This window comes from Mytilus californianus, unplaced genomic scaffold, assembly GCF_021869535.1.
Source record: "Mytilus californianus isolate M0D057914Y unplaced genomic scaffold, xbMytCali1.0.p SCAF_11, whole genome shotgun sequence".
NCBI lineage: Eukaryota > Metazoa > Mollusca > Bivalvia > Mytilida > Mytilidae > Mytilus > Mytilus californianus.
In genome coordinates, this window is record NW_026262593.1 from 53232334 (window position 1) to 53240325 (window position 7992).

Sequence of the window (7992 nt, forward strand, 5' to 3'; positions counted from 1 at the left end):
GGATGCTTCATACTTTGTATATAATTGCCAGATATGAAGTTTCCGTCCGTCAAATGTCCATTGTCCTTGATCTCATTTTCATGGTTCAGTGACTACTTGAAAAAAAGGTTTTTTGTAATGTTAATTTCTCTCTTATTATGAGTATATTTGGTATGTGCGTACCTTGCAGGCCACAGACCACAATTAATTTCCTCTATTAGTTCTTTATAACGTTTTGTTTCATTAAAAAAATTGCACCATGCATTTTTGTCAAATCTTTTGTGTGTGTAATGTATAGTACTAGTCCAAAAATATATCCAAAATTCAGAAAGATTGAACCAATGACTCTTACAAATTTAGGCAATACACATCCATACCCCTATGGACAAGTCAAGAGATGTTCCGAAAACTGTAAATATCACCTTTTTGCACCTGGCCTACTCACTCTTTCCATATCAAAATCAGTTAAAATACAACATCCAAAAGTTTATTTCACCTCTCTTCTTTCGTTTCCACCCAAAAAAAACTAAGAAATGAGTGAGGAAGGGAAAGAAAAAAAATTAAGAAAAAATACACTCTAATTAAAAGGAACTATATTCGTGGACAAAGAAAAGCGGGGTCATTAATTGTGGTCTTGGGCCTATTAGGGGTCTAAAACTTGACCAATTCAAATAAAACTTGGCATGATTTAAGCTTAGTGTATTATAAGTGGAAATCAGTTATTCTCATGTAGTTTGACAAATTAATACCAATAGATCATTCAGGGAAGTTGTCAAAGTACAAATTCAATATTTCCTGAATTCACCTTCTAGGCCACAGACCACAATTAAATTCCTCTATTAGTTCTTTATAACGTGACCTAATTTTCACTGTTCATTGCTCAATGTTAAGTTTTTGTGTTTTGGTCTGTTTTTCTAATACTGTATGCAAAAGGTCAACTATATTTGGTGTATGGAAATATTTTACGATGTACTTGTCAGTCTGGCAGGTTTTATTTAACCTTGACCTCATTTTCAAGGTTCATTGCTTATGTTAAGTTTTTGTGTTTTGGTCTGTTTTTTTTAAACTTTAAGCAATAGGTCAACTATATTTGGTGTACGGAATGATTGTAATGTGTATATGTCTGTCTATCAGGTATCATCTGATCTTCACCTCATTTTCATTGTTGATTGGTCAATGTTCAATTTTCTTGGTTAACTTTGTTTCTTAGATACTTTAAGCAATAGGTCAACTATATTTGATGCATGGAATGATTTTAAGGTCTACATGTCTGTCTGGCAGGGTTCATCTGACCTTGACTTCATTTTCATGGTTCATTGGTCAGTATAGAATTTCCATTGTTTGGTCTCTTTCTTTTATACTATAAGCAATAGGTCATCTATATTCTGTGTATGGAATGATTGTATTAAAGGTGTACATGTATTTCCGGCTTGGTTTATCTGACCTTGACCTCAGTTTCTTGGATCATAAATGTTAATGTGATACTTGTAGTAAAACTTTATATGTAGGACTATCAACATAAAATCAGTGGTCAGTATAGTAGGCGAGACATTTCAGCGTGTGCACTCTTGTTAACCTAAGATAGAGTATTTACGACTTGGAGCGATAAAAGACACTTATTTTCCAATTCATGGTCTAAGGTATATAAAAAGTACAATGAACCGTGATATTTATCTGTCACTTTATATATTTGGGTTCCAAACTTTTGGTCTTGTATCTGGTACCTTATTAAAGTTATTTTAGATTGATGTGTTGTACGCACGAAATTCATATCATTTCAAGGCCCCGCCTACGATAGTATCTTGATATTATGTTTTCCGGTCAATGTGTCCGTCTGTCTGTCCGTCCTGTCACGTGATCAGTTAATAGTTAAGCCACGGTTTTGGATAGTCATCAACTTGAAAATTTGTACACATCTCCATTACGATGTGAAATGTTTCATATTTATGACAAATTGGGATTTTGACAAAAAAATTACGGTTGGATGACCATGGTAATAAGATACATGTAGTGCGAGCGGGGTAAGTTGTTCTAGGAACGCATATTCTTGTTTAATTTTTTTTTTTTTGTGGCACATTTCAGATTCTGATCAAATGTTCTCTACCACAACAGATAACAAAAAATATATGAACGACAGACATATAATATATAAGCAAGATGGCAGCTCAAATGTGGCGGGAAACCTTTACTTCGTGGCATACGATAGTGATGGATTTGCAGTCCGAGTTGACCTGAATATGACAAAACCAAGATCATTACTTAGAATGACTCCTTCGGAATACCACTTGAGCCCTAAGCCTAGTTTTAAGTACACAAAATATGACAATATTATGTTTGACTGTATGAAGTATTCGTTTAACTATCCTAAGGGAGAACTGGTGCAGTATTTAATTTCAAACGAAAACATCATCGAAAATGTTTCAGAATACTCCATGGAATCAATGGGCAGTGGTTACACCCGTTATCTAAATTACACTTTAAATGATGTTGGATCCGAACCTGAAGGAGTTTTAGTTGCTAAGTTGTCCTACAAAGATTTCGATGTACCGATAACTTACAAACTAAGAGAAGTATTCAACGCAGTTAGCGCTGTTTCCAATGGAAACTTTGCAGTCAGATTTTCACCAGACAATACATTCAGTTTCATACATAATAAAGGGGGCGTGATTGTTTGCGAAGCAATAGCAAATGTCGATCAACCAGTCGTTCTTACTTTAATGAGAGTCAAGGGAGACAAGTCACTTGAAAAGGTTAATTATCCAACTAATTTTGTGAAAAGCAAATATTTCACTAGGCTTGAAGCTGTCATTGCAGAACCAACATCGGACATGGATGGAGAGTATATCTGCAAGATTAATGTTGGGGAAGAATCGAAAGAAGAAATTGCAAGTTTTAAATACTATGACGATGTTCCGCTTACAATAAAATTTGTTGACGAGAGGTGGGGAGAACGGAGACGGGTATGTAATCTTCTAAGAGAACTTTTATAAAAAAAAAGATCTTTTTTCAAATTTCATAGCTTACTCGAGATGTATAGATAATATGAATAGAAGGTTGGGAATGAGGATTTATAAGAAAGAAAAAATATCACTTAGTCAATTACAAATTAAAAGCCTAGGAAAAGAGATGATAAAAAATATAAAGAATAGAGAATAATGGGCAAAATAAATAACGAAAGAGAAAAATGGAATAAAAATCAAAGAATAAAGTAATGAGGGATCCTACCCATGCCCTCATTTAAATGAAGCCAAAGAAAAGAGACACCACAAAATATAAACAATAGAAAATAATGGGCAAAATAAAAAAAGAAAAGAGAAAAATGGAATAAAAATCAAAGAATAAAGTAATGAGGGATCCTACCCATACCCTCATTTAAATGAAGCCCAAGAAAAGAGACAACACAAAATATAAACAATAGAAAATAATGGGCAAAATAAATAAAGAAAAGCAAAAAATGGTATAAAAACAAAGAATAAAGTAATGAGGAACCTTATCCATACCCTCATTTAAAGGACAGCAATTGAAGTGTTGTTATTTCATTAACATTTTGTATTTGTTGTGTGTACAGTGGGAAATCTAGTGAACGAATACAATAGAAAATTCACTCTTCTTATGAAAAAGTCGAGAAAATCAATAATAAAACAATGCGGGTGACGATACTGATCAAAAGTTACTTCTTAACAATAATTGTAAATTTTAAAGAAATTATATGTTAAACTGTGTTTTAGAAATATACATGCAAAAACACGATGTTTTATGATCAGCCTTTATCGAGATAATTGCATTAGAAGCTTGTGAAACTGAAATCTAAAAAATGCCAATCTTTGCTGCATATTGATAAAATAAAATGGAAAAAATTCATGTACATACAAAATCTAAAGATCTTTCGGGTCACCAATTTTCAGAGTGTTCCATAAAATCATTAGCATGTTGCAATTTCCCAAAAATATACTTATTTTTCACATCTAAGTTTTCGAGTACTCCGGTCTGCTCTTGTCACGTGAACATTCGTTATAGAAATATTGTCTTTTCGTGAATGTAACAATTTTAAAGTCTGTCTGTGCAGGTTAAGAAAAAAAAGATAAATATTTTTATAAATTAAGTATCTTTGTACTAATTTTTCTACAATTTTAAGAAAAGGTCGTCTCGATTTTTGTACATGATATTTGCGGTCTTTTCGGTCTATTCACATTCAATGTTTACATCGGGATAAGGTCCGTTTGCATTTGGTTAGTAACTTAATTTCAAAAGTGCTAATCTTTGCTGCATATCAATCGATTTCTTTGGAATTTTTTCTCTGAACTTCTCTGATCTAGTTGCATATATATACGGATGATTAGCATGTTCCAGAGAGGTATACAGCCAGTAGAAAAATAAATTGAAGTTGGTAATCCAGGAATTCATTCGCATAGCAATATATTAAACCAATTTTACATCAAGCTCCTATAGCCAGTTTGTTATTTAAGGAGGGAAATGATAACATTAAATGGAAGTTTTATTTTTATTTCAAATTATTTCTATTTTTACTATTTACCAGAGCGTTTTCCGTGAATTTATAATTGATAGTATCCTTGCTAAAACGGGACAAACATTGAAAAGACCTAGCTTTCATTGTATACAGGGGAGGTAATATTTTGTCACTAGATTTTCCACTGTGTATGGATATCGTGTATTGAATAAATACACCACAAACCTCTTTTTTCCATTTTTGTAATATTAGATTACTATTAAATATAACATGTGGGTAAAGATTAAAAGAATTACTTTGTTGAATGTAAAGAAAAACAATGATGCCTGATTATGTTTATTATTTTTTTATTTATTTATTTCAGTTCTATAGAATGAATATCACGGCAACAGGATCACCTTTACCAACAATTCAATGCATTATGGTTAAATATTACAATTGGGAAGCCATCGAATTCAGTAAAATACCAAATGCTGATTTTATACCACGTGATCTTCTTGTAGCGGATTATTCGCTTGTGGAAGAAACTGACGAGCAAGCGGTAAAATACGTTCTTGTAATTTCAAAAAAGAAAAAGCGGGATATGCGTAGAAAGAAAGTCTTTGTTTGTGTGGCTGAAAACAAGTTTGGATCCGTTTTCGCACGAATTATTTAACAGAGGATGAATTTGAGATCGATTGTGTGTTTATCTTTTTACAAAGATGAATGCATCTAATTATTTAACTAAAACACTGGCAGACAACAGACACATGAAATCGATTGATAATTTTTATGTTTCAAGCTGACATGTATGTACACATGTGTAAAGGGACTATTTTCATTTCTGTCGTCGTTATAGTTACCATCTTGACACACATTCTTCTTCATTAAAAGTTATCCACTAATTACGTCTCTCGTACGAATTTTGAAAACTAATTGTTTTGTTCAGTTCCTATTACTGTAAAATTAGAAAAAAGCGATGGGTTTATTTCCAACAATTTCGCGAATAAGATAAAATCGCGAAAATTTTCTTTCACGTAAATTTAATCTTTCAGAGAGATAAGAAGCAGGAACAAAAAAACTAGAAAAGAAAATTTGTGAACACGTTTTGGACATTGAAATCGCGAAATTTAATTTCCGCGAATATGGACCTTTCGTCCACGGGGTATTACCAGCCCAGTAGTCAGCACTTGAAACACGATATCATTTAGCACATTCAACTTCTGAATATTGACTGTTTATAAAATGTTGAAATTCAGGGTTTTCTCCCCGAGGCATAGATCGTTGCTCTTATCGCATTTGGCACAACTTTTTCGGAATTTTAAATTTTTAATGTTCTCTAACTTCAGCTTTCTAAGGGAACGACCATTTAACTTCAAAAGGGGGGGGGGGGTATGGTTTTTTTATAATGAAAAAAAAATATTGTGGTCAATCAGATGACAAAAAAAAAATATTCTGACTCAGACAACCCCCCCCCCTTTTTTTAAAGTTAAATGGTTGCTTCCTAATTGTTTTTATCGAGTACCACTGGTGAGTCTTATGTAGATCAACAAAACGCTCGTCGGACTTAACAACTTATAAGCCTGGTATCTTTTATAAGTGTTTACAGTATTCTTCCTCATCTTCTAAATTTCTTGCTTCTGAATTTGTTGATTGCAGTTTTAAGAAGTCGGAAGTCAGATGTACTTATTACTAAGGATGTTCGCTTATCTTGTTTTTTTACTTTTTTTATCAGATATTCGAAATCCTCTGGTTTTATCCGTTAAGTGCCATTAACATTTTTGCCCGATTACCCTTACTTTTCTTTCAAATAGTTAACAAATCCATATTTCATAATCTTATAAAATCCTTGTTATTTTTTCATACTTTTGAAAGAAAAAAAGATGCTAATGTTAAATGTAAGAAAAATCTAAAGAGAATCATTCCCCATCAAATTTTCAATTGCTTATAATATCTCAAAAAACAAGGATACGAACCATTCATTTTTTTCCGCATTTTTAGTTCCTTTATTTATATACTATCAATCTATAACAGTATTTAAAAAAAACATATTATTTGAAACAGAACAGCGAACATCCTTAAAATTTTGTAGTATGGTAGACTTAATTACATGTACAGTTATTCATGAGTATTGGGGCTGTAAAAGATGAGGTCTACTAAAAGAAACCTACGGAGAATTTTGTATTGTCAGGTTCAAACGGTTATGTCTGATTTGAGAAAGGTTACTAATAGAAACATGGATTTGTTAGAAATGATCATGGAACAATATGACCTACAGAAGGTCTAAACGTCAATGGTCACTTATGACCTTCACCATTTTTTTTCAAAATTGCACAAATACCAAAATTGACTGGCATGGAAAATCTACTGAATGAAAAATGTTCTAGATTACAAAAAAAAATCTAAAGATCTGTAGGATAAGTCATCAAGGGGAACCCCCTAAATGTTTTAGAATTTATCACATTGCAGGTTCATGAAACAAGGAAAAGCAAATTAATTTAAAGTATATTTCGTATCACCTATTCATGTGACAATTCGTTGAGTGTGATTCGAGAAATATTGTCTTAAGGATGTTTGCTACTCTGTTTCAAAATAACAAGCTTTTTAAAAGACTGTTATGAATTTATAGTATATTTATAACGGAACTTAAAAAGAAGAAAAAAACGATAGGTCCGTGTGCTTGTTTTTGAGATATAAGCCATTGAAAATTTGGCGGGAAAGATTCTCTCTAGATTTTTCATAAAATTAACATTGGCAGCATTTTCTTTCAAATACTATGAAAAAAAACAAGGTTTTTATAAGATTTTCAAATATGGCTTTTTAATCTATATGTAATAAAATTATGAAAAGAAAAGTAGGGCTTAATGGGCAAAATTTTTAATGGGTACTAAATGGATAAAACCAGAGGATTCCGAATATCTGACAAAAATTCAAAAACAAGAGGAGCGAACATCCTTAATGCGGGAAAGAGATAACAGGACACATTAAAATTCTCTCTCTCTCTCTCTCTCTCTCTCTCTCTCTCTCTCTCTCGTTTGTATTTATGTATGGGGTTGGGGTTTTTTTTTTGGGGGGGAGAGATATTTTATATTCTGTAAACAACACTAGTTGAAAATAAATGAAATGACTGATACCAAACCAATAAGCAAAAGATTGTGTTATGTTGATTATAAAATATTATCAAAATAACTGTCGCTCTTTAAACGTCAGTTCTATCGAAAATAAACTTTAAATTGTTGCATTATTAAATTCTTTTACTATATTTCTGTTTTAACACCTATATTGAATCCTCTGTCAAAAATTACAGATGATCATATCGCTATAAGTACCGTTTAGTGAAGCAAAATCAACGTTATAAAAAGCTACATAATAAAAACAATTGCTCTGATATCCGAAGTATTTCGAACTTCGAGTAACGTCTGATTCCTTAGTAGGATTGGTGGTGAAACAATTGTGGGTTTGATGTTAAATGCACAAAACTTGACATGGTAGTAGTGCTGGGTGCTTTAAACAATATTATCTATGGACCCACCTTGAAATTATAAAAATATGGCGCCTATTTGCAA

General features: G+C 32.1%; 1 protein-coding gene and 1 long non-coding RNA gene across 2 annotated transcripts in view; one reads left to right on the forward strand and one right to left on the reverse strand.

The window, feature by feature from the left end:
* LOC127720312 (uncharacterized) overlaps window positions 1-7992 on the reverse strand; it is a 416307-nt gene that overhangs the window by 190333 nt on the left and 217982 nt on the right. The window lies entirely within an intron of this gene.
* LOC127720324 (uncharacterized) lies at window positions 2360-5331 on the forward strand. The gene is made up of 2 exons (XR_007990698.1): window positions 2360-2939; window positions 4812-5331. It is a non-coding gene; the product is annotated as an uncharacterized LOC127720324 (long non-coding RNA).